The sequence below is a fragment of the Arvicanthis niloticus genome, chromosome 18, assembly GCF_011762505.2.
Source record: "Arvicanthis niloticus isolate mArvNil1 chromosome 18, mArvNil1.pat.X, whole genome shotgun sequence".
Classification (NCBI taxonomy): Eukaryota; Metazoa; Chordata; class Mammalia; order Rodentia; family Muridae; genus Arvicanthis; species Arvicanthis niloticus.
This window is the reverse complement of record NC_047675.1, coordinates 51,042,028-51,052,830: the sequence shown is the minus strand read 5'-3', so window position 1 is coordinate 51,052,830 and position 10,803 is coordinate 51,042,028. Positions and strand designations below refer to the sequence as shown.

General features: G+C 46.9%; 1 long non-coding RNA gene across 1 annotated transcript; it reads left to right on the top strand.

Annotated features, from left to right (window-relative positions):
- Positions 1–1,239: 1,239 nt before the first annotated feature.
- Positions 1,240–7,958, top strand: LOC143434905 (uncharacterized). The gene is made up of 2 exons (XR_013104760.1): positions 1,240–1,489; positions 7,579–7,958. It is a non-coding gene; the product is annotated as an uncharacterized LOC143434905 (long non-coding RNA).
- Positions 7,959–10,803: the final 2,845 nt, after the last annotated feature.

Here is a 10,803-nt window from a genome sequence, read left to right as displayed (position 1 = left end):
TCGCACAGACAGACGTTCACGATCCCCCTAGGTATCTTTTCATGACATCGTTCCAGAACATTCAGTATTTAGACTGAAACATAGATGTATGGCAGACATTTGTTTACAAGGATGGGCATGTCTGTGGCAATACCTGAGTACCTGAGAAGGGCAATTTATCAATCTTTATGGGATAGAGATATACTTAGTCCTTGGTTCTGGAGACTAGCTTGGCTAGGGACATGAGGTTGACGCCTACTCAGCCCAGCCAAGCACTATCATACTGAAGCAAAGCATGTCACATGGTGAGACACAGCAAGTCGGCCAGAGGAAGTAGAGATGCTAACCAAGCCAGTCCTGGGACAACTTGCAGCTTGGTTAATGCTAAAATAAAGGAGAGTGTGCATTGTCTCCTCCTCTCAGTATTTCTTTTCTGGGGACCATGTTTCTAAGGCTTAGACTTTGTGGAATACATAGCAAGGTATATATAAATGTAACAGATGTATGTGTGTGTAATATATGCTTGTATATTACACATGTAATATATATTGTGTAACACATGTGTATTATAATATATATCACATGCATATATGTGTACATATGCAATATAATGACACTATATGATTGTAATATAGATGCTCTCTCCAGGCTGGACAGGAGCCTTGCCATCTTGAAGTAGAGTAGCTGTGATCACCTACACAACACCCTCATGAGATCTGGTCTGTCAATGTTCCTGCATGGAGGAATGGGAGGAATTTACCAGGCATAGGAAACACAAGGCCTCCCGAACATTCCCACAAGTTCCCTCCTCTCCCAAAGATGTCAGTCACTATTATGTATGAAATAGAGTTGACTGGGCTGGGACTTGCTGTCAGTGTGGCTGCCCTTGAGTGGTCTTGTTCCTGTAAACAATCTCCACAAACCCACCCATTCACTCCTTGGATGAGCACTTCCCTTTGGTTTGCTGATGTCCTCTCTATCTGGGATGAGCTGATGCCATTCACGTATCTCCAGGAAAGTCCCATCACAAACGCATACATATACCCGGGCTGGCTAGATGGTCTCTAGTAACCTGACTGCCCTCACATGCCTTCTCCAGCAGGAGGTATCACAAAAGCCAGTTCAAAGCTCCTCATTAACTTTGGCTGTTCCCAGGGAGCCAACAGATGCAGGTTCTTCTGACTCAAAATGGAAAAAAATTCCAAAGATGTGGCCACTCCCACCCTGCTGTATGAGCAGCCACGCATGGAACCTAACAGGGAGGAAGGCAGCTGCATCCACAGCTGAACACTGGAGTCACCAGTAAACCAGAGTCCTGTGCCACCCAGGGAAGAGGAGCAGGATAGAGGCGTTGGTATGGAGGCCCCCAGTCTTGGCAGGGGGAGAGTGGTTTACACAGATTGTGGCTCACCGTTAAGGGGCTATCATCTTGGTCCTTTTCCGGTCAAGAGAGTGGAAGTTGGATTTGAGAATTTGACAGTCCCAAGAAGCCAAGGGCATAGATAAGAAGGTAAGACTTCCAATAGCTTCCTTCTGCTGACCAAGGCCTCTATGTATCAACTCGGTAAAACAAACTATTGTAAACTCTTCCAGCAACAGTATCAGTGTACTGTGAAGTACTGTTCTGTGTTGGTGAGGAGCCCTGGGGTGTCTCTATCGCATCTTGCAACCTTTCTGTAACAGTCAGGTGAGAGTAAACATGGGTTGGGACACAGGATCACTGAGCTGTGTCCTGTTTTAATCAACACAATCAGTGGTCGCCAGGACACAGGAAGATAGCTGTTCATGTTACAGGGTGTCAGCCTAAATCTCATGCTGAGTCCTTTTGAAACCCCAGTCCAGGGTATTCCAGTCACTGAAGTGTACTAGGTCTTTATCAGACATGCTCTGGGCACTCTGCTCTGGCCTGTCCTCCTCTGTCCCCAGCAAATTCCTTATGGGTAGGAAAGATAGCAAAGAGAAAACTTACAAGGTACCTGACATGCTCCCCTGTGCTGACTTCGTGACTGGCATGGCTGGCATTAATTCCTTTACTCTGACATCCCTAAGCATCTTGAGTGCCAGTGAGAGCTAACCTCACATAGATGACAGCCTCAGGCAGAGAGAGGGTGAGGAGCTTGCCCAAGGTCACACAGCCAGTTGTAGGAGGAAGCAGAATTTACTCCCAGCAGTTCCTTGGTGGCCCTGAGCTATTTTTGGCTTCTTGCTCTTCTGTCTTTTGAGTCTCAGAACCCTGAAAACAACCTGGTGCTTTCTGAGAGCCCTTCTGGCCAGCCATTGCCAGAGGGGAAATGGAGTCTTGGGAACATGGAGAAAACCTGTGACTAGTTACCAGTGCAGGTAGCAACCAGCACCCAACACATTGATAGTGATCAAGTAGCCACATTAAGAAGCAATCCTGATCTGGGGAGATGGCTCAAGGGGGTAGGGTACTTACTGTGTGGCTGTGACAGTCTCAGTTCAGATGCTCAGAACTCACATGAAGCCAGACTCAGCAGCCCATATGTGTAATTCCTGTACTCATGGCAAGTTAGAAGGCTAAGATAGTAGAATCTCTGGCTTACTTGGTGTATACAATGGTGAACATCCTGCCCCAACACAATAGAAAGCAAGGACGGACACCCAAGTCTGTCCTCTAACCCCTACATGCTCTCTGAGCACTTAAACACCTGCACTCATGCACACAAACACCTGCACTCCTACACAAAAACACCTGCACTCATGTACACAAACACCTGCACTTGTACACTCAAACACATACACTCATACACTCAAACACCTGCACTCATGCACACAAACATCTGCCCTCAAACACCTGCACTCAAACACCTGCACTCATGCACTCAAACACCTGCACTCATACAAACACCTGCACTCATAAACACAAACACTTGTCACTCATCATCATGCACACATTGAACATACATATGCATACACATCATACATGAACACACACATACATATCATCACCCATACATGTGTGCATATACACAACAAAAGATTTTTAAAAAATGAACCATTCCCCCGTATGTACTCAGTGGACCTCAGAGTGGATTCTGCTGTCATCTAAAGTAGACATTCAGACGGAATCAGTGGTTCCCAGATGAACAGTGCTGGGGAAGCACATGTCCACAGAACTGAACGCAGGACATTTTACAGTCTAGTTGCCTCCCTGTGACATGGTCCAGGCAAGGCTGGTTTGATCCCATGTTCACACTAAAGCTCACAGATGTTCTTGTTAATCAAATATCTATCGTGAACATGGTAGTTATAGCCCCTGTTTGAAGTCCAGGATTCCATGGTGACAGCAAGGGCTTGTCCTGCCCTCTGTGATCTTGTGTTTAAGTCAGGAGGAATAGGCACTGAGTGGTGAGTGGCAGACAAGGAAGATGACTTCTGAGAGCATTGTATGTGGTGAAGGATGACAGGGGTGTGTACTGAAGCACTGAGTGTGGAGTGAGTTCTCATGCGGAGGACCTATGGCCCAAGCTGTAGTGTGAGCTTGTTCTCTGTGTGGCAACACACACTGGAGGGGGCTGGACAGGAAGAAGGATTGTATCTGCTTGGAAAGGAGACTTGATCTCCAGGTTCTCCTCAGCAACCTCAGAAGTCCTAGAAACAGATGCCAAGCTAAGCTTTAGCACCAAAGACTTTCTTTCTGTCTGTGGCTTATTATGTTGAAAATAAGCATGACTCACTAAGCTTAAACACCACAAAGAGCTATCCCTCAGCCTCCCTCTCCTTTTTATTTTGCACACACAGGCACACAACCACACTCATACACACACACTCACATACACACAAAACCTCCTAATGTTGCAGTTCTGATCATGGTGTACTTTTTAATTAAGAAAGTATATCAAACATAAAAGACTCTGGGTCAAAGTGGGCAAGCCATCTTCACTTTAATTGATGTGACTGCAGCCATTTAGATATTTCCTATTTGTGCTTAAGCCTGCAGGGAAAATGGGAACTCCAGGTCATCAGACCAACAGAAAGGGAGCTGCTGGTCTAATTTAGGTCTAATTTGGATTAGTGTTGGCTGAGGGTTCTGTAGGTCAGCCAGGCCTAGGTCATCAGAGAACAGAAAACAAGACAGTTATATTTCATATTTTAACCTAGCCACTCATGTCCGCGGGAGATAGGGCCCTGCGGGGTCAAGGCTGTTTCATTCTTTAGACTGGGTGGACATTTGCTGCAGTGAGTTCCACAGCTCCATGTTTTGGTTTCATGATGCCCACCACGGGCAGCTGGAACACGAACTCCAGCAGCCTCCTAATTGGATGACCCCAGCTAGGGAAGACAGGGCCTGTTACACTGAGCATGCTCTCATATCCTCTCCCAGCTCCAGCTCACAGTGCAGTCTGTAATGTTCTGATTTCTACCTTTGGATACCATAGAAGGGCAGAAAAATAAAGGAAGAACTTGCTTATTTGCCTGTTAACTTCCACTATGAGTGGACTTTTGAACAATGCATTTTGATAAGAATCTGACTCCGGTCTAAAGCTAAGAGGGATGCCATGGGAAGAAGTATTCTACCATCACAGAGTTCCAGGCAAACCAGTCAGTCCTCCCTGAATCCTGACACCTCCACCCAACCCCAAAAGACAGAAAAAAAAAAAAAAAAAAAGAAAAGAAAGAAAGAAAGAAAGAAAGAAAGAAAGAAAGAAAGAAAGAAAAAGGGGCATGAAGGCCACACAGGAAAACACACAGGAAGTCCACACAGGAAAACATGCATGAAGCCCACACAGGAAAACATGCATGAAGTCCACACAGCAAAACACACATGAAAACCACACAGGGAAAGGGGCACGAAGTCCACACAGAGCTTTTCTTAAAGTCATGTTCAATAAACCACTGCAGGAGAATATTCAAGTCGGCAAGGTTGCCTGACCCCATGTTTCTTACCTTTGTGTCACTGTGACCAGGATACTTGACAAGAACAATTAAGAGAGGATTATTTTAGCTCATGGTCTCAGTCAATGATGGGGAAGGCATGGCAGAGGGGGCACATGGATTCTTCACATCATGGAGGACTGGGAACCAGTATCTGGGATTATGGAGAGAACTTTCAAAGGCCTGCCCTCAGTGACCTGCTTTTACCAGCTAGGCCTTACCTGGTAACAGTCCCACAACCAGGATATTCAGCAAGAGTTAACTCTGTTCTTGAAATATATTTTTGAGCAGTGCAACTTCAAGATTGAGTTTATTTTGTTTTTGAGACAGGCTTGCATGTAGTCCAGGCTGGCTTTTGACTTGTTAGGCAGCCAAGGCTGGCCTCAAGAACCTGAGTGCCTGAGTCATAGCTGTGCCCTCAGCTGGATTCATGGCAGTTATATATAAAAACAGAACTACAAAGTTCCCCAAAGTTTAACAAGAAACTCCTGCCAGCCTGCAGAACCTGCCTACATGTGGGAAAGCTCCACCTCTGCCTCAGGAGACAATAGGTCCTTCCCTGTCCTCCTCAGGCCAGTATCCAAGGAAGTGAGCAGACTCCTCTTCCTCCCAGTCCTTACATCTTGAAGATGATACTGATTTCTGATGGTTTGAGTCCCAGCTCTGAGTCTAGCTTCTATGACCTTCAGACAATGACAGTGTTAATATGACACCCACTCAGAATGTTACAGAGAGGCTCCCTTCAGATGCAGAATTCTGAGATGAACTTCCAGTCCTGCCACGTGGGCAGTGTGATCACAGGCTTATAAATTTTATAACACCCGTGAATGCTGGAGACACATTTCAGAGGTGGTTAAACAAGACCCTGAATTCCCTCGTGGACTATTTTTAAGGCTATCAATCTCCGTATCAGTCACAATTTACAGCCCTAATAGCTATTCTTTGCCTGAGCACATACCCATAAATAAATCCAACGTAAAGGAGAAGGTAATTTAGACATAATGGAAGCAACGCCTACACTGTCCATCGCGGGTGACTCAGCTCTTCCTCGCTGCCTGTCACTTTTTGTTTGATCTTAGCTGCACTCCCTTTGGTAGATCTACTTTGCAAACAGCAATCAGATTTCTAAAAGCTCCGGGAAAGAATTCCAGGATGGAAGATGACTAGCTGAAGGAATTCTGAAATGCCAGAAGCCACAGCCCCAGAATGTGCCTGGGAGCCCCAGGGGTGTTTGTGTACCACAGCTAAACAAACACAACCGTAACAGTGCATTCTTCCCACCATCCAGTTCTCCTCACATCAAAGTTTATTGATATGTTCAGGGGCCTAGATAGTGGTGCAGATTCCCACGTCAAAGAGCCCTGGTTCCAGGAGGCTTCTCTGACAGTTCCTAATCTCTGCAGTATTTTGCTTACTAGCCCAGGATGTCTGTCCCGTTTCTCTTTGGAAAGCACAAGAATAATGTCTCGAGTTTGAATGTGAGTCTGTACGAGACCATCTCTTCGTTCAGTTAGTTTTAACTCGCTACATAGCTCCTGACTCAAAACATAGCTCTTTCTTCAGGAAGAATCTCAAGCCAAATATGCATGACTGTGCTGGTTTGCTGTTGCTATGGTAAACACCATAGCCAAAAGTAACTGGGGAAGGTAAGGGTTTGTTTGGTTTACAGATAACATAGTCCACTGTCACAGTTAGGGTTTTGTTGCTGTGAAGAGATGCCACGACCAAGGCAACTCTTATAAAGGACAACCTTTAATTGGATTGGCTTACAGGCTCAGAGGTTCAGTCCATTATCATCATGGTGGGAAGCATGGCATCGTGCAGGCAGACATGGTGCTGGAGGAGCCAAGAGTTCTACTTCCTGATCTGAAGGCAGCCAGGAGGAGACTCTCTTCCATTACATTAACACATCTCAAAGGCTTAACCTGATAGTCACACACACCGACTAGGACATACATATACACACAGGGTGAGGGGAGAGAATTTAAAAAAACAGATTGCCCTTTTCTGTGTTATAAATCGATTAAAATGAAGCGGGTATAAAGTAAGAGTTCCGTGCGGGCTGACACAGGAGTCCAGTAGGTCTCCCCACCTACAGCTACCAGCGTGAGCAGCTCTCAGCCGGCTCCTCCCCTCTCCCGAAATTCATCAAGACGGCGAAGGAAAGATGCCCATTTTGGCATTGTGCTCACTGGATGCTCTTTCTTTTCCTTCCTCTCCGTAACAAATCGCCTTTATAAACAGTTTTTGCCGCCTCGCATGCCGCTACGCCACGTGTGGCTACTTAAGACGAAATTGAATCATCAATTATTCATTACTGAATTAGAATTGGCTGAAATGAAATACGGAGATCCTCGACAAAGACCTTCTCAGTGCTCCGCGTCTCTGTGCCCTACCAGTGGCTCTCTTCTGAACATGGGCCAAGTTTCAGAAGACTAACACACAAGCACACGTGTTTGTTTGTTTGTTTGCTTGTGTGTTTGTTTATTTGTTTGTTTTGAGACAGTGTCACTGTACAAACCAGACTGGTCTTAAACTCACCATTTAGCATTGGCTGGCTTTGAACTCCCAGTTCTCCTGCTTCAGCCTGCCAGATGTTGGTGCTGTAAGCATGTGCCACAGGGCCCAGCAGCTGTAACTGTTGGGACAGTGTGGAATTAATGCTTCCCTTCCTCACCCTCCTTGGTTTGGTTTTGCTCCTAGGATAAGAAATCAGAGCCGCACCCCTGCCTGGATTCAGCATCCAGTGTGGGAGGCAGAATGGTTATGAATCTGGACGGGCGCCCACTGCCATTACAGCTAAGGACTCAGCTCTCCCTGCGAGGATCCTTGAGAATCATCCACAGAAGAGGCTTTCAAACATCAGGGGAGGTGTATCCAAATGGGAGCAGGCTGGGGAGGGTCAGTTAACTCCTCATTCTATCTTCCCTGGGCTGAGCAAACAGAGAGGCAACCCTCCTCCTACCCAGGCGGGGTGTGTGGAGTCTCAGGCTCTGATTATCTGGAGCAAAACCTCAGACAGAAAAATATACAACCCAAGTATTATCCTAGTAAAAAAAACAGTGCAGCCTCTGAGCACCTCACTCCCGTTTTGTCTGTCCTGTTTTAAGAGCCAGCCTCGGTCTCACCTTGTAGCCTGAGGATGACCTTGAACCTCTGACCCTTTGACTTCCACCTTCCAAGTACAGGGATTACAGGCCGGCAGCACCACATCTTGTCAGTACCATGCTGAAGACTATCTTCAATCAGGCCTTTGTGTACAATAGGCGCTCGACCCACTGACCTGCCTCCTCAGCCTGCCAGGAATCTAAAGAACCAAGAAAAATCTTCTGGAGGTGCTAGGTCGGCTCAGAGCTCACTCTTGCCCCCAGGGCAGCCCAGCCTCCTTCTCTGCTATACCCTTAGCATATTAATATTCTTCACCCTGACTGTTGCCTTGGTGTCTGGTTTTAAATGATGAAATTTGCCTGGAGTTTAACCCTCAGCTGTGTCACCCCCACCTGGAATACCAAGAAGAGAAAGGACACCTGAGGTCACTAGAGACTTCAAGTTTTATCTTAAAAATCATACTAGGGTGGAAATAAATATACAGAGTGGAGAGAATGGCTAATTACAGGTAACACAGCCACGCACACACTCATGCACACAACCTTGGCGACATGGAAGGAAAGGAGGGTCCCATCCAGGCCCCCCTCTCTCCTCATTCCCTGGACTTACTTGCTGTCTGAATAGCTGGAGTGCAAACTCCCCAGGCTACCTACACACACACACACACACACACACACACACACACACACGCACACACACTGATTACAGGTAACACAGCCATGCACACTCATATACATATACACACACACATATGTTGGTGAGGATTTTTTGATGACTATGTTTGATGTGTGAGTGCACTTGTGAGTGTGGATACACGAGCGTCACAGATTCCTATGGAGCTAGTAGGACAACTTTTTGGCTTTCCATGCTGGGTGAGACGCAGTCTCTTTGACACTGAATATACCAGGCTAGCTGGCCCTCAAGCTCCTGGAATCCTCCTGTCTCCACCTCCCATCTCTCCATGGAGGCCTGTGGGTCTTTTTGGACACTTGTGCTACTTTTACATAACCAGCTTTTACGTGGGTTCTGGGATCTGAACTTAGGTCACCAGGCTTGCACAGATAGAAGCACTTTGAGCCATCTTCCTGGACCCGGTGTTGGTGGGTTGGTTTGTTGTTTGGTTTTTTGGCTTGGTTTGGTTTCATCTGGAAATCACAGCCGCTCCCTTCCGAAGCTGTTTCTGGAGTCAGGCACACACTAAGATGCTTCTATCTGGGAAAAGGCCTTCTACCAGCCCCGCTTGGCTAAGAGACAGCTGTGTCTAGGCAGTGGATGCTTCTTCTCTCAGACCCCTACTGCTCGGCTGTACTGGCCAGTTCTGTGTGTCAGCTTGTCACAAGCTGGAGTTATCACAGAGAAAGGAGCCTCCGATGAAGAAATGCCTCCATGAGATCCAGCTGTAAGGCATTTTCTCAATTAGTGATCAAGGGGGGGGAGGGGTGCATTGTGGATGGTGCCTCATCCCTTGGGATGGTATCTGTGTACTCAGACTTGAAGGTAACCTTGATCTACTGCTCACACAGATCTGCTCAAGTTGAGTATGGGAGGAGATGGTAATGGCTGTGATTGCCACGAGTTAGGATCCAAGAAGGTCACTTTGGCTTCAGAGGGATGAAGCAATCAGATCACTTTGGAAGAGATTGTTCTTGCTGAGGTAGTGAAGACAGACTGACAGACCATTAGAGATGTAAGAGACCAGCTGAGAGGCTACTGCTTGCTGCCTCCCAGGGCTGTTGAGATGACTGTAGCTCAGAGGAAGACGTAGATGGATTGGAGAAATAAATAATTTAACAAAACAGGCTCCAGAGATGACTCTGGGTGAGCAAGGCAGAGTCAGGGGTTCAAGACAACTTCTGGTTGTATGCTAAGAAGAACCCCCTAAGACTTCTGGCTTGTGCAACTAAATGTGTGCAAGGTTCTGATCAGAGAAGAGTGTCACACAGACTTAGTCATGCTTGTGATGGAAGAGGGTATTTGATTTCGGTCTTATTGGGTTTGGGGTGAATAGAAAGCCTCCAAGAAGAGCTTTCTTAGGCTCATAGGACAGGGCTGCCTGGCACTTGAGGGCGCACAGATGCTGTTCAGTACCATCACGGAACCACCTAGAAAGAGAAGTCCTCTGGATAGAGGACGGCCTTGGGCCAAACCTTCGGAAAAGGCTGCTTCTCCTGGCTACTGACAGACTGCAGCTGTGTGCAAAGGATTTCGATTAATTAAGAAGGTCTCCAGGGTAACCACTTAGAGGATATTCACAGAAACCTGCCAGAGTCTGCTGGGGACTAATGGTCCTCCCAGCAACCACTCCATGCCTGGTCATTAATGTGTGGATGATCGCTGCCATTACCCGAGGAAGGACTGCAGGCATGTGTCACCACCTGAGAAGTGATTGGGCGTGGCCTGATAACAAGCTTGGCTTTCTACAAGACCACGATGGCCCCGGTGCTTCAGCAGCCAGTGAGGAATGGAAAAGGATCCCAGCATTCCTTTGGCAGTGGCTGAGTCAGAACCAGGCGGACAACACAGAGTGGGTCTGCAGAGCTGTTGGGGCTCTTATGAGAACAATCTGGGCTGAACCTCGTTGATCACTGGCTCCAAGTCCACTGTCTTGGTAGGGAAGTTTGTCTGGGTCCCCCAGGACTGTGCTACTGGACTCTACTCTCTAACACTCCTTGGAATCTTTGTTCTTTGTCTCTTCCTAATGAACAATCTCCTGAGAAGTTGGCCACGTGTTAGTCAGGGAAGCATCTGAAAGTTGCACACTTAAATACAGCACCGTGGTGCAAGGCTGATTCTGGATATGCAAACTGCTTTGGCTCAGAG